We start from the raw sequence: 18,297 nt of genomic DNA, 5'->3' as shown, positions 1-18,297 counted from the left end.
TAGCAACCATCCTTAGTGCTATCAGGTAACTAAGCAACACATATCTTGAACTAGTGTTTGACCAAGTGGCTCATTAAGGCATCGCTTTTTGGCTCAGTTTTGTGCACACCAGATGAACGCATGGCATTATTATTATTTTTTATATATTATATATATTTTTTATATATTATATTTATTATTTATTTATTATTATTTTAGTATTTATTTTTATATTGCAGTCTTTTTTATTTTTTTTTTATTTTTACTCATCTTTTTTATTTTTAGCCTGTCTTTTTTCCTCCTGCTCTGAAGCCAGCACCAGTGCCATGCCCTTTTTTTATCTGTAGCCTTTTAATGCTCATAAAAGCTCCACCTATCAGAGAGTGATAGAGAGAGAAAAGATGGCGGGGGTCAGGTTTATTTTATTTTATTTTTTTATTTAGCAAACCCACCGGTATCGAGAAAAGTACCCGCCGTTTGATCAGTTTTCGCAGCGAAATCGTCGACGCTCCCAATCAAGCGTGTAATGTTGAATTTTTAATGGCGCTCCGGATCCTGACACGTGCGCGGTCGATGCGAAGATCCATCCAGTGAACTGTGAATGGCGTTTTACGAGGGGACGATAATAGCAATCTCAGTATCACGCCGTTATGTCCTAGACTCGCTCCATTTTCTGTCTCCACACCAATCGTCCTCTCTCTTCTTCACAGTGGGCTGAATACTGGAGCTGGAAGTGTGATCTGCTATGTGTGTGTGTGTGTGTGTGTGTGTGTGTTGCCTGAATCACATGCACCAAACTGCAAAATAAGGAAGTGAGAATTTTGCTTCTTAGCTTTCCTTCTCTGTATATTCTTCTGCATTACGGTTTTTTTTGTGTCGCTTCTAAACCTCATATTCTTATTTTTCCTGCAAATATATTCAACTTTTAATTGCTTGATTCGGGTAGAAACATGAATTTTTTTCCTTTTTTTTTTTTTAAGTGTCATCGGGTCGGGTTCACTCGAGACGTTTCGGAGAAAGATGTCGGTCTTCGTAACGGGTGGAGTTCGGATGAAAAATTGATGAAGTATGGAGCGACCTTGTTTGTTTGTGAGGGAGTGGAGAGGCCGAGAGCGATCTGGTCGGTTTGACATTAGTGGATTTTCCGGGGTCTGTGTGGCGCCTGCGAGAGATGGTTTGTTTTTTACGGGACAGAGAGGAAGAGAGCAAGAGAGAGGCGGCTCCTCGTAATGAGAAAGCGGTAAAAAAAAAAAATAAGCTCGGCGGCGTTGCCGGATCTGAACGTTTTTTTTTTCGTTTTTTTTCTCCCCCACCTTTCACCTCCGATGTTATCTACCCTCCTTTCGCTGGCTTCGTTATAAAGAGAGAGAGAGAGAAGCGAAGGGAAAAACAAAAAGAAAATATTCAGAATAGCACAGCGGCGCAGTGGTTCGCGTTTCCAACCTCACAGCGTGAAGGTCCACGGTTGGATTCTCGCAGGGAGCCTTTCTGCATGAGGTTCCTCAGGGTTCTCCAGTTTCCTCCCAAAATGCAGGAGGTCAGAAGAAAACTTAGATACGTGAAAGGTTGAATGTCTCCATGTGACCTGAGAATGAATGAGTGAATTGTTTTACATCTCTATATAAAATGTGAATGGTTGTATGTACTTATATGGCATGTGAATAAGAGTGAATCATATATTTCTTTATATGACTTGTGAATAGTTGTATCTACTTATATGATGTAGAAGAATCAGAATAAGAAAAACTTTATTTATGCCGAAGGAAATTGTTGTGAAAAAATAATAATAATGAAATGATAAATGATAATAATAAAAAAATAATATAAAGTGTCCTAAGGTCTTAAGTAGCAGGTGAAAGATAAGGAGTGCACAAGAGTATGAAAAAATACTGCACATGCAGCTGTTATGAAATGAAATATTGCAAAGTTATAAATATATATACAGATAAATTATTACAATTTACAGTAAGTGGTTGATTTTTTTTTTTTTCTAAAGGTTTAAGATTCCCTGTGTGAATGAGAGAGTGATTTTTATCTTTCTCTACACGGCATGTGAATGAGAGGGTGACTGGTTATATCTACTTCTATGAAATGTGAATGATTATACATCTTTGTATGACGGGTGCATGAGAGAATGAATGATGTATTTCTCTATATAAAGTGTGATTGGTTTTCCATCTCTATGATGTGTGAATGATTTTACATCATTTTATGACGTTTGAATTTTTTTTCCTGGTCTATGTGATGTGTTAGATCAAACAAAAATGAACCCTTTCTGGGATCTTGACAGGAAAAAAAAAATCAGAAAATAAATAATAACATTATTAATGAAGTAAATAACACCATTAATGAAATAAATAATAACCAAATAACCCTTTTTCACAGAAAAAAGACCAAGGAACATTAACTTTCTACCCTATTTTTTTCAGACTATAGGGCGCATTGGGATATAAGCCGCACCCACTACATTTTAAAAGAAAAAAAATAACTTTACGTATATTAGCCACACCGGATTACAAGGAGCAGATACCCACAATGAGATATTTACACAGAAAGATTTTACAAATGTTTATTTGCATACCTTAATGTTTCCAACTTGGCTGATCAAACACCGAACCACCTCTTCTTCAGTGTTGGATTTAAAAAGCCTCGGAAAATGTCGATCACACACCTTTTAAGTCTCTCCGTCGGTGTCGCTGGTAATTTCGCTTTCGTCCCGAGGCAAAGCTCCCTCTGGAGTTGTGTTGGTCTCTTCACGCAGCCGTCCAGCTTTTGGAAACCTTTTGGTGACGGTGGATTCTTTCACACTGCTACACCCTGTTAGCATCCGCTAGCAGACCAGGGATCCAGTTTTTGCAAATGATTTCTCACGATTCACGCTGATTACGAGTGCCTGCAAAAAAATTAGTCGTTGAAAAATATTTTGCGTGTTGTGCTACGTTACCTGCGCCAAAAACACGCATCGTCTTCTTCTTCTTCTTTGCATTGAGCTCTTGCGTCTGTCGCGTTTTTAGCCGTTTTTTAGCAATTAGCCGCATCGCTGTATAAACTGCAGGGTTCAACGCATGGGGAAAAAAGTAGCGGTCCGGAAAACACGCTAGTACGCACAACTGTTTGCAGCTCTCTCTTATCAAATTCAATGCGAAAACCAGAAAGCAAACACGCTGTGAAACGCAAAACCTACCAACACAACACATTTCACATTTCCGTAGAACGTTTTTTATCCCAGTAGATTTCATTATGATTATATTATTTGCATTATGATTAAAAAAGGCATCTCTGGTTTTGTTCAGGGGCAAAATGTGGAAGCGGGACGTAATTCGGGGAATCGGAGGATGAACGGTTGTATGTAGTTACAGTATGTGACGTGAATAAGAGAGCTAATGATGTATATTTCTAGATAACGTGTGATTGGTGTATTTGTGAACGAATGAGTGGATGATTTTACATCATTTTATGTCTATATGATGTATTAGAGGGTGTGTGAGGGTCGTGTTTTTCTGTATGTGGCTCTAAGTGCGGGATAAGCGACATAGAATGAATGAATGAATATTCTGAAGGGGGTGAAGGTAGACACACACACACACACACACACACACTCAGATAGACAAGCATGTAGACAGAAAGATGGATTACTTGCTTCTTCCATTTCCCCCTACGCTCCCTCTCACCTCTCGATTCACCTTTCATCTCTTCCCTTTCCGCAAAACTACGACATATCCTCCGTCTTTATCACCGTTTTCCACTCTTGTGGGAGAAAAAAATAAAAGTTCCTCAAGAGGAAATTCACTTAGATGAGAGTTTATGGCTTTGGAATCCTTTGATCCTCCTAAGTTGTAATGCAGTAATCATTTGTGATTGGAGGATGAAGGGGACACAACCTGAGTCCACAGCAAGAGCGATAAAGAAGATGGAGTGTGTGAGGAAAGAGGCGTTATTGATGGAGCGGGATAAGTGGAAAGAGCTCGCTTCTAGCTAGGGGTGGATAGCTTCTGAACTTTCACCATCAATTTCATATAATTTCTCCTCAACTAGAGCGACCCCGGCGACCCCCAGACATCCGGCCGTTGCCAATAATAGACTCAGTAGTAGAGCGGTGAGGGAAAAAAAAAAACAGGATGAAATGAAGAGGAAGGCAGGCAGATGGAGTTTGAGGTGTAGAAGTGAGGGTTGGGGGGCGTCTGATTGCTTTATTACTCGCTCCAGAGTTCGCCTCCGCGGATCCTTCGCCGCCGCCGCGAGTCGTCACGCGAAAGACGTCCGAGTTAACATTCGGACAAGTTTTCGATTCTTTGATCGTCCCTCCAACTCTCGGCCTCGGTCGGGGTGGTTCTTGTTTGCTCTCGGCATCGTAATGCATTCCTAAATTTCCAAAAAAAAAAAAAACTGGAAGCAAAGCAAATTATTTTCTCTCTTCTTCTTTTTGGTCGGAGGGGAATCCCAACAGATTCAGGTGCAGAGGCCGCGAACAATAACCGCTTTCAGACCGAAAGATTCTTAACAAATATCAAATAACTACCTTCTTCTGGAGGCAACTTTTTTAGTCGTGCATTTTCACAAGCAGCCGTAAGTCTGGAGTGGCAGAGAAGTATGTTAGACTAGTGCAGGACATGTATGCTTGCTGTGAGACACTGGTACGGTGTGCTGTAGGGGTAACAGAGAAGTTCAAGGTGGAGGTGGGACTCCATCAGGGATCAGTTCTGAGTCCCCTCTTGTTCGCAATGGTGATGGACAGGCTGATAGATGAGGTTAGACAGGAATCCCCATGGACCATGATGTTTGAGGATGACATTGTGATCTGTAGTGAGAGCAGACAACAGGTAGAGGGAAATCTAGAGAGGTGGAGGTATGCTCTGGAAAGGAGAGGAATGAAGGTTAGTCGCAGCAAGATAGAATATATGTGTGTGAATGAGAGGAACTCGGGTGGAACGGTGAGGCTACAGGGAGTGGAGATCGAGAAGCTGGAGGATTTCAGGTACTTGGGGTCAACAGTCCAGAGCAACGGAAAGTGTGGAAAAGAGGTGAAGAGACGGTTCCAAGCAGGTTGGAATGGGTGGAGAAAAGTGTCAGGGGTACGAAGAGATAGAAGACTATCGGCCAGAATAAAAGGAAAGGTGTACAAGACAGTGGTGAGACCAGCGATGATGTTTGGACTAGAAACTGTTCCAATGACCAAAAGACAGCAGGCAGAACTAGAGGTCGCAGAGATGAAGATGTTGAGGTTCTCTTTGGGAGTGACCAGGATGGAGAGGATCAGGAATGAGTCTATCAGAGGAACAGCACATGTTAGATGTTTTGGAGAGAAGGTCAGAGAAGCCAGACGGAGATGGTTGGGTCATGGACAGAGGAGGGATAGTGAATCTATTGGTAGACGGATGCTGGATTGGAGCTGCCAGGCAAGAGGTCTCGAGGAAGACCAAAGAGAAGATTTATGGACGTAGTGAGAGAGGATATGAAGGTAGTTGGTGTGAGAGAGGAGGATACGGAGAATAGGGTTAGATGGAGAAAGTTGACTCGCTGTGGCGACTCCTGAAGGGAAAAAGCCGAATGAAGAAGAAGATTTTCACAAGCAGCCGTGCTCGACGCAGCTTAAGCATCCCGCTCAAAAACAAACCGCCACGAAGAAGAAGGACATGTGGAGAGTGAAGCTATCACAGCGTTCATGTTCCGCATGGCGGGAATAATAACCGTGTCGTCTAAAACGGGTTGAAATGTTTTTATTTTCTCCCCGCGTTGCTTTGCTGTGTGAAAAACCCCCGCCGTTAGCTAACCCCGTATTTGTTTTGGCCAAAATGTTTATGTTTCACGACGAGCCAGAGAAACCCCTCTGAAAGAAATGGACCGATGAAGAGCTTTTCCTTTTCGTCGGTCGGTTTCTCGATGGTATGTTTTCAAGTCGCATCAAGTCGCAAGAAAACCACTGACCAGTGACAGTAGCTGTTTTTTTTTAAAATGTGGCACCGCACAAAGATATGGTAATAGTCGTGTCTTATATTGTAAAAAGAATCCTGAGAATAGGAGCTAAAAATCGCCAAAGACAATCTTTCTCGGTCCAAATTATAGTTTTTTAATTTTTTAATTTTCTAAAAATGAACCCTCAATGGGATCTTGACAGGAAAAAAAAAAAAATAGAAAATAAATAATAACATTATTAATGAAGTAAATAACACTATTTATGAAATAAATAATAACCAAATAACCCTTTTTTCACCCCAAAAAAAAGACCAGATAAGGCACAGACTGCAGAAGGGTGGAATAGAACGTTACGTTCTGTGCATGTACAAGTCACGATTACATGGCCAGAATGAAAATAAAATTATAATGCATCTCTGGTATTGTTCAGGGGCCGGGCAAAATGTGGAGGCGAGCCATAGTTTTGGGACCACTGGTCTAACCGGTCCACGGAAACAGTTTTATGCATAAAATTGGGCCCTGGTACAAAAAAAGGGTTGTTTGGCCGCTGCTCTAAAGGTTCTAGGAATTGCATAAAGTTCCTACCTCGCGAAAAGGGCTGACGATGACGATGAAAGACAATTACATCTCTGTTAAAATATACAGGACTGTCTCAGAAAATCAGAATATTGTGATAAAGTTCTTTATCTTCCGTAATGCAATTACAAAAACAAAAAAATGTCATACATTTTGGATTCGTTACAAATCAACTGAAATATTGCAAGCCTTTTATTATTTTAATATTGCTGATTATGTCTTTCATATTAAGAAACCTTAAAAATATTAGAATATCATGAAAAAGTTTTTTTTTTTTTTATTGCATCACAGAAGATAAAGAATTCTATCACAATATTCTAATTTTCTGAGACAGTCCTGTAAGAGCTGTAAATGTGAGCTCACAATAAGCATCTCCGGAAATACTTGCTCATCTGATTTTGCCCGCGGTCAATCCTGACACATTCAGGGTCTCACAAACGAATGAACGAACTAGAAATGTTGAAAAAAAAAAAAAAAAATCTTTCATTTAAAATGTGCATCAGGTGTTACGCTGTGGCTCGGCCATTTGTAGCTAAGGTGAAAAGTGTAAAAGCATTTGGCCTTAAGGGTAAACACGGATGCGGTGGTTTGCTTTGCAAGCGCTCCCTCCTCCTGTCTACGCTTTGCAAAGTAATTGATCTCCGTAAAACCCAAAAAAACCTTTGCTCCGCGGCTACTGTAAGCGGAAGAGGTGAAGTTGGGGAATAAAGTAGATCCTTCATGGGAAAAACGGACAACCTGAGTCCGAGTTTGACCTTTGGAGACCCATCTCATGCATAAAGAAGAGAAACGGGATACGGCCGGCGACACCGTCCTCATCTATATGCATGAGTCACCGACCGACGTCATCGGTCGCCGAGGTCAAAGGGAACGGGACCTAAGCCAACATTTCATCGGAATAAAAGAGGTTTCTTAAAAATGTAAATGCTTTCTTCGGCTTATATATTACATTACATTACATTACATTGCATTTGGCAGACGCTTTTATCCAAAGCGACTTACAATAGAGGACATAGGGACTGCAAATACACTTGCAAATACAAGATGCACAGGAAATACACAGAACAGTAAGCTTGGGTTAATGAGTTTTTTTTTGTTTTTTTTTGGACAAAGACATACACAAATGTACACACACACACACACACTGCATAGCCTAACTATACTTCATACTTTACCGAGCACAGAGACGGTGGTTGGAGAGTACTTGTCTTTCAGAAAATAAAGGTGACCTAAATTTAAAGATGCTTTTGGAGCGAATGGATAAAAACTCTTCAATAGAAAGGAAAAGATGCTAAGACGCTAAGGACGGGAGTTGTCGCGTCCTTTCTTCCCCCCCGACACAACAGCCTGCAGCATCATTAAAAAATGTCTGCCGGAGATAGGATTTGCGAAGTAAGCTGCCGCGCTATCGGGAACCAGCAGCTCGAGATGGACTTCAAATGAAGCAATGCTTGATGGGATCCCCCGTGAGAATAGTTTGCCACGATAAGAACATGGCTTCCCTCTCAAGCGGGGGTTTTTATGTTCATGAGCAGCTGATATGAGCCGGTGGAATGAGCTGATGCCATGAGATTCTGACACCCTGGTTCGAGCAGTAAAACATAATGGCGGCATGAAACATTGTACATGTGGTAGGAGGAGGGAAAAAAAAAAAAAAAGAGGATAAGTTATGAAAAAGCGCAGCCAGCTAGCTGTCTCGGCTAGGATTAATGCTTTTGAATAAAACTCAAGAAAATGTGAGCGCTGGCACATTTTCAAAGCGATTGTCGCTGTTGTGGGCACGGCTGGCGTAGAACACCGCAGCTACAATTTGTATGTGAATCTACTTAAGTTGGAGATTGTGCTTTATGGGGATCTTGGAGAAAAAAGAAAAAAAAAAGTGTTTGCAGCACAGCTGAGTTATATTTCAATTATACGGCGCCCGATCACAGAGCAGTTGTCAGATGTTCTGCTATTTACCGGTGCAGGACAATCACGACGCGCAACATCGGCGGCCTTCTGCCTCGATGTTTGATGGAGGCGGGAACTAATTATCAGAACAGCTACATGCTAATAGCGAACACGATATAAAGGTAGCTTTCATATCCTTAAAGTTCTTTGGGATAAGATGGCATCAGAATCAGAATCAAGTGGAATTAGAAAACCTTTATTTATTCCTTTATTTATTCATCAAGAAAAAAAAATAAAAAACAGAAAAAAAAGAGAATACTATGTATAATTATTTATATATATTTTTTATTATACATTTCTTTATTTAGATATATTTGATATCCATATCTATATATAAAAATTGCTGTACAAAATTGTGCAAATTGTCAGTACGCTCACTGCATTTATATAATATAGGGAAACTATTGGGGCACATGGGGTCGCAGCATAAAAATTGTAAACATCAAGAATAAAATTTGAAATAAATTAATTATCAAAAAAAAGAGAAAAAAAAATATACATATATATACATATTATTTGTATTCATATATACTGTATGTATGTAAATAACATACAAAATTGTGCAAATTTTTGGTGCGCTCGTTCTCTTTGTTTATATAATAGAGGAGTCACTCGAAAGCGGCACATGAGAAGGGGGACTGATCTGCAAAGATCTTTTTGGTTGTTTTTAATCATCATAATAATAGTTATGCGTTCTTTGCGTTCTTCTAAGAGCCGCGTCGCTCGGTGTTGAAGACTGGTGTGTGATTTCAAGGTGTCCACCCAGAACCCTATGAACACATGCATGCACAGACTCCCAGAACACACACACACACACACTTGAACGCACACACACTCAAACTATCCAACAGCAAACTGGATCTGACTCGCTGGCACATGGGGTAGCAGCATCAAAATCGTAAACATCAAGAATAAAATATGAAAAAATTAATTAAAAAGAAATAGGAAAAAAAAAAAATATATATATATATATATATATATATATATATTATTTGTATTATGTATATTGTATGCATATAAATTACTATACAAAATTGTGCAAATTGTTGGTACGTTTGCTTTATATATTTAGAGAAAGCGGCACATGAGAAGAGGGACTGATCTGCAAAGATCTTTTTGGTTGTTTTTAATCATCATAATAATAGTTATGCGTTCTTTGCGTTCTTCTAAGGCGTGTGATTTCAAGGTGCCCACCCAGAACCCTATGAACACATGCATGCACAGACTCCCAGAACACACACACACACACACACATGCACGCACACACACTCAAACTATCCAACAGCAAACCGAATCTGACTCGCTGGCATTTCTCTGCAGTGAAGCACTTCCTTTAATGGCCCCGGCCTCATCTCCTGTCTCCCCTGGAGTGCTCCTGTCTCACCCCGGGCGCCTCAGGAGCCTGACAGGAGATCGGGAGGGAGAGAAAAGCGAGAGAGAGGCCGAGGGGAGCGGAGACAGACAGGACGAGACGGGGGAAAGAGAGAGCGAGCTCTCGATAAACCTGCACAAACTGAGACCAGTAAACAGATTTTTTTTTTTTTTTTTCCCCACCGCTCCTCTCAAGCACGGCGTAATATGAGTCGTCCGAGACAGTTCCCCCTTTCTCTTCTTTGTCCGTCCGGAGGCACCGGGGAGTCCGACGTACTCCCGTGTTGTTCTTTCGAAGATTCGACCTCGGCTTTCGGCGTTAAAATCCTCGATAGGGCGCAGACGGCACGCCGGCGTGATTTTCCAAATCCTCCCCCTCCGTGAAGAGACTTCTCTGAAAGCGATCTCATTGGCTTGAGATAAAAAAATAATATAATTGTACAATTGTAGATAATTGTTATTCAAATCGTTGGTTTTGCATTTCTAAAATCAAAGAGTGATTTTACGCTATTTTACGCTATTTTATCAATGGGATATTTTCAAATAACTTATTCCATAACTCCATAACATATTCCATAAGATAAGAACAACTTTATCAATCCCGAAGGAAATTGTTGTGCCAGAGTTACAGAAAATATAACAGTAATAAATAATAAAAAGAAAAAGGCAGAATTAGAAATAAAAATAAACTATAAACTATAGAGTGTTTCAGTGAAACTATAAAGTGTCTTAGTAAAGAAGTGATAAAACTATAAGTGTCTTAGTAACAAGTGAGGTAAGGAGTGCACAATAGTATGATAAAAGTATGATAAAAGGAAAAATTGTAGTGTAGCTGTTATGAAATGAAATATTGCACAGTTCTGAATATTGCACTTATTCAAATAACACAGATTTTTTCGCTTTTTAAAATTCATTCAAATTCTGTAAATATGCTTTAAAAATTCATTTGATATTTCAATTTACAAATGTGACTGCAATTTTTTTGTTTTTTTATGAAAACTACCTGCAAACAGAAAAAAATAGTTTGATGACAATGGGGAGAATTATTTTAACAATTTTGAGAAATAAGAAGACGTCTTCTCTGCCGCTGCAGTCGCACAATGCTGTCTTTGGCATCAAACTAAAAGTGATGTAACAACCAATTTGTTTGTCTCTTGTTACCCTCGTGCATTTAATATTTCACTAATCCTCCACATCCGGTGGGTTACGGTGTGCGTGCAAAACATCCCAATACAGTCAAATTCTTTTTTGCATTATAAAGCCTTTGCTTTAGCTATTTTGAAGCACATTATGTACAAAAAAAGAAACAAAAAACACTCCAAAGACCAGGCAGTTAAAGGATACCGACAGTCGTCTTGAATTATAAATCCAATGCTCAAATATAAACACAAAGTGAGTTGCGTTTTCTCCCTCCTCACTTTCTACCCATCTGTTTTTCTATCAGCATCTCCCATTCGTTTTATATATATACATATATATCTGGGTTTGCTTTTTTTGGGATTTTTTTTTTTTTTTTTTTTTTTTTTTTCCAGATATTTAGATGCAAACGTTATTCTCGGTGGCCAGCTCTGCCGGATGTGAGGAATACAAATAGGCTGAGTGCTTCTGGGAACAGAGCAGCAGGGTAAAGGTTGAGGGCTGGATCCACAATAACCATTATTCAGCTGAGATGGCTATCCAGAGAGGGCTATCATTGATGGGGCCGCAGACACTGATTAGATTTCCCTTGTGTTGAAATTCTTTTCTGTCCCCAGGATCTTTTTTTTTTTTTTTTATGTGTGTGTGTGTGTGTCGCTATGTCCTTTTTATTCCTTTGCACATTTCTCAAGTAATTCGGCGTGGATCTGATCGATCAAAGCAGTCGGGAAATGTCATGGAAAACGCATTAGAGAATAATAAAGTACAAACACTTCTTCAAGCAGACACGCTGAAGTATATTACAGAATGTCAGGAGCAGATGGGAAAACTGCAAATTGAAATAGGCAATGAGAGGGGGGGGAAAAAAGAAAAAAAAATGAAATTTCTACTTTTCAAAAGCTGGTGACACAAAATAAATCAAATAACAAATAAGGCATTCTGTGTTCGGGGGGAAGATTTTCCCCAGCTGTAAATACTACAAGGTCGGTTGAAAGGGAACAAAATTTAATGACATATTTGGTCAACATTGATGTGGTCCGTCACAAAAGAGGGTCGTCGACGAACTTTTTAACGGCTTTGAAAATTGGGCCGTTTCATTGTCAAGAGAGAAATAACAAATATGAATGATCCCCGCAATTAGGGAGTAATTGTGTCCTCAGCCGTGATTGATCGTCCAACGCGAAAAGTTCTGACAGGGATTTTAGGAGAGGACGCAGACTTCTGGTCTCCGTCCCCGTTTTTATCGGCGATAAAATGACATCCGATATTGGACGTAGCTGCGGTACTTCCTGGTTTATGGCAGAAGTTACATTCCAGAACCAGGCGTGATAAGCGAAAATCTGCAACATAGCAGCCATTTTTTATTATTTATATGTATTTAAAAGCTTTAAGACTTTCCACACATTATTATTAACCTTTCCCACACCCTTATAAACATTTGCTATTCTCTTAAATGTGAAGGGATTGCACATCGATGTGATTTGGACAGGGCGGGATGCTGAACGTACGCTACAAGCGGGAGATGATGCGACAGTCGCCGAGCCAATCAGAGCCCAGGATACAGAACACCTTGCTCTGGTTGGTCGCCACCATAAAAGGCTTATTTTACCATAAAAATAATTGAATAAATAAATGTATAAAAATAGATTTATAACGCAAAAATCCATGGTATGGAAAAAAAAAATCCAGATTTTTTGCTATATCACAGGTTTTTGCAATATTAAAAATCAGCGATACTGTGATACCCCGAAAGGTGAACCGTGATATCAGAAACAGAAATCAAAGTTTATTTGTCCACGAGGGGCAACTGGTTGGCACATGGGGTAGCTGCATCAAAATGGCATAAAAAAAGGAAAAAAATGTGTAGAAAAAAAAAAGAGAGAGTCATTTATATATAAAGTATTGTACAAAATTTTGCAAATTGTAGGTATGTGCAAAGAAAGCCAAAATAAGAGAATCATATATATATATATATATATATATATATATATATATATTTAAATTATTGCACAAAATTGTGCAAATTGTAGGCATGTGCAAAAAACGCCAAAATAAATCATATATATCTATATATTTATAGATATATATATAGATATATGATTCTCTTTATGAATTATTGTACATTGTACAATGTACAATTATTGTACAACATTGTACAATTACAATATTGTACAATCATTGTACAAAATTGTGCAAATTGTATTTGTTTTTGGCGATGGACTACTGTACTATCAGCAGGTGAATTCAGTGTGGGACAAAGAATGACCCTGACAATAATATGGATTTCTTAAAAATATTTTCTTGCTTATTATTTTAATGCTTATCTAATGCTTTAATGCTTATTTTAATGCTTTTAATGCTTATTATTTTAATTCTTTCTTGAGTGGTTCAGGACGTTAAATTCTATTTGAAGCGCAAATGGAAATGCATTGATAAAAGTCAGAGAAGTCGAGTTAATGCGTGATTACCGGTTTCTTCAGATTACCCACTCTCTATGTCCATCGCCCACACCCCACTCTCTGTGATATCCCTTCCTAGATCTGCTTAAAGTTTGCGTTTCCGCGGCGGTGCCGGGATATCGGAGATAACCCGGTTAAACTTCTGATGGAATCGAATAATTTCAGTCGGTGAAAATAACAGGCACTCCATGGCATTATCTGCCACACCAGCCATTTCGGTTTTTATCCTCTCTCTCTTAACCTCCACTAGCTCGCGCCACTTTGTGAGTTAATTGGTCGATGTTGACACCGGATAAAAATGGACGACGCGTTAAGTAAGCGAATACTTACTTAGTTTAACATTCAGACCCCTGGTTAGAACCAACCAAATTTCAAAATAAGTGGTTAGGTTCCTTGAAACGCCCTCTGCTTCGTGCAACGGTTAAGTATTTGAGAACGGTGAGAGCGTGCACCGGGTTGAACGGGGTTCAAAATGAGAGCTGTAGAGCTTTGGCCAGCGCGGCCTTATATTAGCAAAAAGAGATGACTTTAAATCAAGCCGAATGGGATTAGTCAGAAAAGTTAAATGAGTCTAAAGGCCAGACCTTTTAAGAGGGCCACAGTCAGGATAGAAAGCAGAATGCAACAGCAGGCATGAGTCTGCAGATTAACTGCTGGGCTGTGGCTCAGCAAGCTGCAGGCTGATTAAAGGCTTTGCACCTGTCACTTGGGTAATGATATTAAATTGTAAAGCGAAATCAAAAATAATTACATATAATTATGGCACTCAAGCTAACAAAAAAAAAAAAAAAAAAAAAAAAAGCCAAAGAGAAATGCAAAAGTAAAATTGAATCCCGTCGGAGACTTAAAGCCCGTCGGAGATATTCTGATCAAACCAGATGTTGCACGCGATCGAATCGGATGTCGGATGTCTCTCGTCCTCGGAGTAACGATATGCATCATGAATGTTTACGTAGTATAATCATAAAAAAGAAAAAGTATCCCGCAGTTAGTAGGCTCATCATAAGTTGTCGAATCCTTAAACATTGATTGAAAATGACAAAAGGGCTTGTCTTTCATTGATTATTAGTCAGTTACATGTCTTCCCACCGCTTTACAGGGACACAACATAAAACTATAGAGTAAAATTACATCAGTTTTGATATAAATCCACATTTGGATAGCCTTATCACATATTTCTGGCCTGCCCTTTGCAGATAAATTATATGTATATATATATATATATATATACATACTATATATATGTGTGTGTGTTTGTGTGTGTGTGTGCGTGTGTGTGTGTACAATTCATTTGATTGATTCATTCAACATAGTATGTAAATTTTAATTACGTAGAATTACTGTATGATCCAGGCCACAATTCTGACAAATGGGAAAAAAATATATCGATATACACTGCTGGAAAAAATAAAGGGAACGCTAAAATACTGTAACACATTCTAGATTTGAATGTGAATGAATGAAGTATTCTTATTAAATACTTGACATAGTTGAATGTGGTGTCAACAAAATCATATAAAAATGATCAATGGAAATCAATCATATTAAACCCTGGAGGTTGGATTTGGAGCCGCACTCAAAATTTAAAGGGGAAAAACACACAACAAGCTGATTTAATGTCCTTAAAATAAGTCAAAATGAATCGGTGTTGCTTCCTAAGTGGACAGTTTGATTCACACAAGTGCAACTGACTTGGAGTTGCATTGTGTTATTTAAGTGTTCCCTTTATTTTTTTGGAGCAGTATAATATTTTACTATTATATACATATTTAACCCCAAAAAATTCTGTTTTTTTTTTTTTTAGTCTTTTTACTATTATTATTATTATTTATTTTATTATTTTTTTGCTCTTATTTTTTTAATTATTTTTTTTCATTTTATTTTTTCCCTTGTTACTCAGTTTTATCCTAGGAAAAATGAAGTTTACTGTGTGTCCCAGTCCATTATCCCTTAAAATAGGCCTGGTATTTTACCGGGAGACGAAGAGACTAATCGAAACCGGTGAAAACAACCTCCTTCTAATAACCTGTATTTGCTTTTATGAGCCTTTTTTTAATCACTAACACAGGAAGTGTGTAGAATTCAGGAATACTAAAATTCTCTTGAGATACTCCCACCATTCTGACTGAAAATATGCCTTTTGGAGATTAAGACTTATTTTTCTGTTCAGAAAGCTACAGAGCAAAGAATATGTTAATCAGTCACATCATTAATTGTCAACCCGCTTTTTTTGGTCCTATTCTCGACATGGAATTTGTCGTAAATTCCCCGCCTGCCACAATTCCGTGCAGAAGTGTAGCGTGCTGCCTGATAGCGCCGTAGCATGGCGATTATTGGACTTAGTGACAAAGCCCACTTCAGGCAAAGTAAACAGTGACATTGTCATTGAAGAATAGCGCCTTCCCGTTAATTCTACTTGGCCCGTGAAGATCTGTCGCCAAACAGAAGAGACGGTGCACAAGCGCTACGCTCATCTGGGGAACGGCCCTTTGGGAATTCCAGGATACCATCAGCCCATGTCATTGGTTCTCTCCTTCACTTCACAACCCTGAAGTAACACTCCCTCCATGAGTGATCTATTCATCTTTGCATGGCTGCCTTTATTGACGGAGCCTGTAAGCTTCCGGGGGAAAAGATGTTATCAGACGCTACTCCTCAGAATGTAAACCAACGGTCGTGCATGCCTTTTATTCCAGAAGCTGCGCCCTATCCGGTCCAAGCAAGTGCTAAGCTAGCTTGATCCGCAAATGAACCGAATCGCCACCCGGCTTTTCTTTCTTTCTTTCTTTCTTTCTTTCTTTCGCCGAAATCCGCCAAATTTCCGATTGTCCGGTATCCGCCAAGTTCGTCGTTTTAGCTTGAATCCAGGAGTCTGTACGCGTTCCCATCCCATGAAAGCAGGTTTAGCATAATGCAAACTGGAAGTAGGCGTCAGAAACATCAAATGCAATATATGTGGTATCCATAGAGAAGCCCAGACCGATGAAATAATCTTTCAATAGACAGCGATAGCTGGAGGGGTATGAGACAGCACCGCCTTTTATAACATGTTTTACATAGATCATTGATGACATACAGAAGAGGGACTTTGTGAGAACATTTCTCTCCCCTGTCCTGATGTTTCTTAAGTGAAGTGCTGGCTTGCCGTTGCTTTTCTAAGCTTCAGGGGAACTTGATATAAAAAGATTATACTGGGGTGATCATCCATAATAGATGGGGAGGATACAGCACAGTGCCTAAAACAGTGTAAATGCCTGTACTTCTTTGAACCCACCATTGAAATATTCATCCTTCTCTGCTGATGCCAACCTTAGTTAGAGGTAACTTGTCTGGGCTGAGTTTTGAGTCCCGTCCCGTCCCCCCCCTTGCTCTTTCTATATTGTCTTGAATGTCTTTTGAATTTTTAGGGGTTTAAGGATTCCCTGTGTCTGACCGTGCGAATATGTCATTATCGTTTGACGTTTATTTGCTGTCATCTGCGATTACATTTTAGCGCTTCCTGGGTATGTAGCTGCAAAGTGAAAAAGAGGTATGCCTTCAAGGTGTGCAGTGTAGCCAGCATATCATGCTACCCGTACGTCTGAAGACTTTTCAAAGATTGGGAAAAAATGTGGAAAACTAGTATCTCACATCTAAAGACTAGTTTTTAGTGGCAGCTTAGTCTCAGACTGAGATTTTACAAAGACTACGAATCTTACGGGGGCGCTATTTACAAAGACTGCAGCTGGATTATTTCAGTATTTTTCACCGGGTATTTGCAGAGCCTCGGCTATTTCGCTCAATTTTTCGTTCCCCGCTCGGTCGATGTACGCCGTAGAGTCGATATCGTACAAATCCGATTGTTCTGCCCGCGGCTCCACCATCCTCCATATCGATCGGGGCATCCTCCACCGTTCCCGTTTGTCCATACCCGCAATAACTAACTCTGCCGCAACTAACGCTCTGGTGACTGTCTACCAGCTTTCTGTTTTCACTGGAGCTCGTCTATTGGTTGTTGATCGCGATAATATCAAACACGTTATTATCATAATGGCCTAAATTCGCTCGTGTTGCCACCTTATTCTTAACTGCGACTCCAGTTAAACTAAAATTTCCTTCTCACTTTTGGTTTTAAGTCTGCAATCGTGGTGATCTTTTGGTGCAAACCCAGCATTAGTCCACAGGTCTTTGTTGAGCTACAATGTGTCACAAGCTTCTGATGCAGCTCCCGGTAGTCCACGCTCCGGACTCATCGACCGAAAATGAGTCTGCGTTTCAACTCCAGTCTGAATAAGGGTCGGGCATTTTGACACGTGGGACTCGTTCCCCGAGAGAGCTGGGACATAGAACAAGAGACGACGCCCAGTGACTTTTCTTCTCTGCATTAACAGTGAAGAAACGACTCAACCATGTAGGATCATCAGCCGAGAGACGACACAATGGCCGTCGAAAACGAAAACTATTTCGAGCGGGGAATGACGATTGCAATTAAGGTTATCCCTTAAACACAAGCCTGGCATCTTCATAACCCAAATGAAATTGCAGCCGCTACGCTTGGAGTTATATCGGGTTTATGTCAGATGTTTCGTCGCGTTTCAGCCAGTCATCACTTTTTCATGTTAAAATAATATACAACTTACATACGTGCACACATATATACAAATACCTTATTTTAAGTTACCCAGAAACCCTTTAACAGATCAAAGGGGGGCCTGGTTGAGTACCTGGTGAGTAAGCAGACATTCGGTTTACGTACTGTATATATATTGTTTCAGCTCATGTCTGGTGATTCAACGGAAATCATCCAATCACCTTCTATTTGGAACGAGCATCTTTTGCAAGGTTCTTTCCGACCCGTCGTCTCTTAGCACTTAAAGTTTTTCAATGACCACTAGTTTTACTGGGAGTTCGGCCAATGACAGACAATTGTACT

General features: G+C 39.7%; 1 protein-coding gene across 6 annotated transcripts in view; it reads left to right on the top strand.

Moving 5' to 3' along the window:
* ptprsa (protein tyrosine phosphatase receptor type Sa) overlaps positions 1–18,297 on the top strand; it is a 264,863-nt gene that overhangs the window by 140,847 nt on the left and 105,719 nt on the right. The gene's annotated exons all lie outside the window — the stretch shown is intronic.

This window comes from Fistularia commersonii, chromosome 16 (genome assembly GCF_037954325.1).
Source record: "Fistularia commersonii isolate RoL2024-O1a breed Wild chromosome 16, RoL_Fcom_v1.0, whole genome shotgun sequence".
NCBI classification, from domain to species: domain Eukaryota; kingdom Metazoa; phylum Chordata; class Actinopteri; order Syngnathiformes; family Fistulariidae; genus Fistularia; species Fistularia commersonii.
The sequence above is the reverse complement of the archived record's forward strand: the minus strand, read 5'-3'. Positions and strand labels throughout refer to the sequence as shown.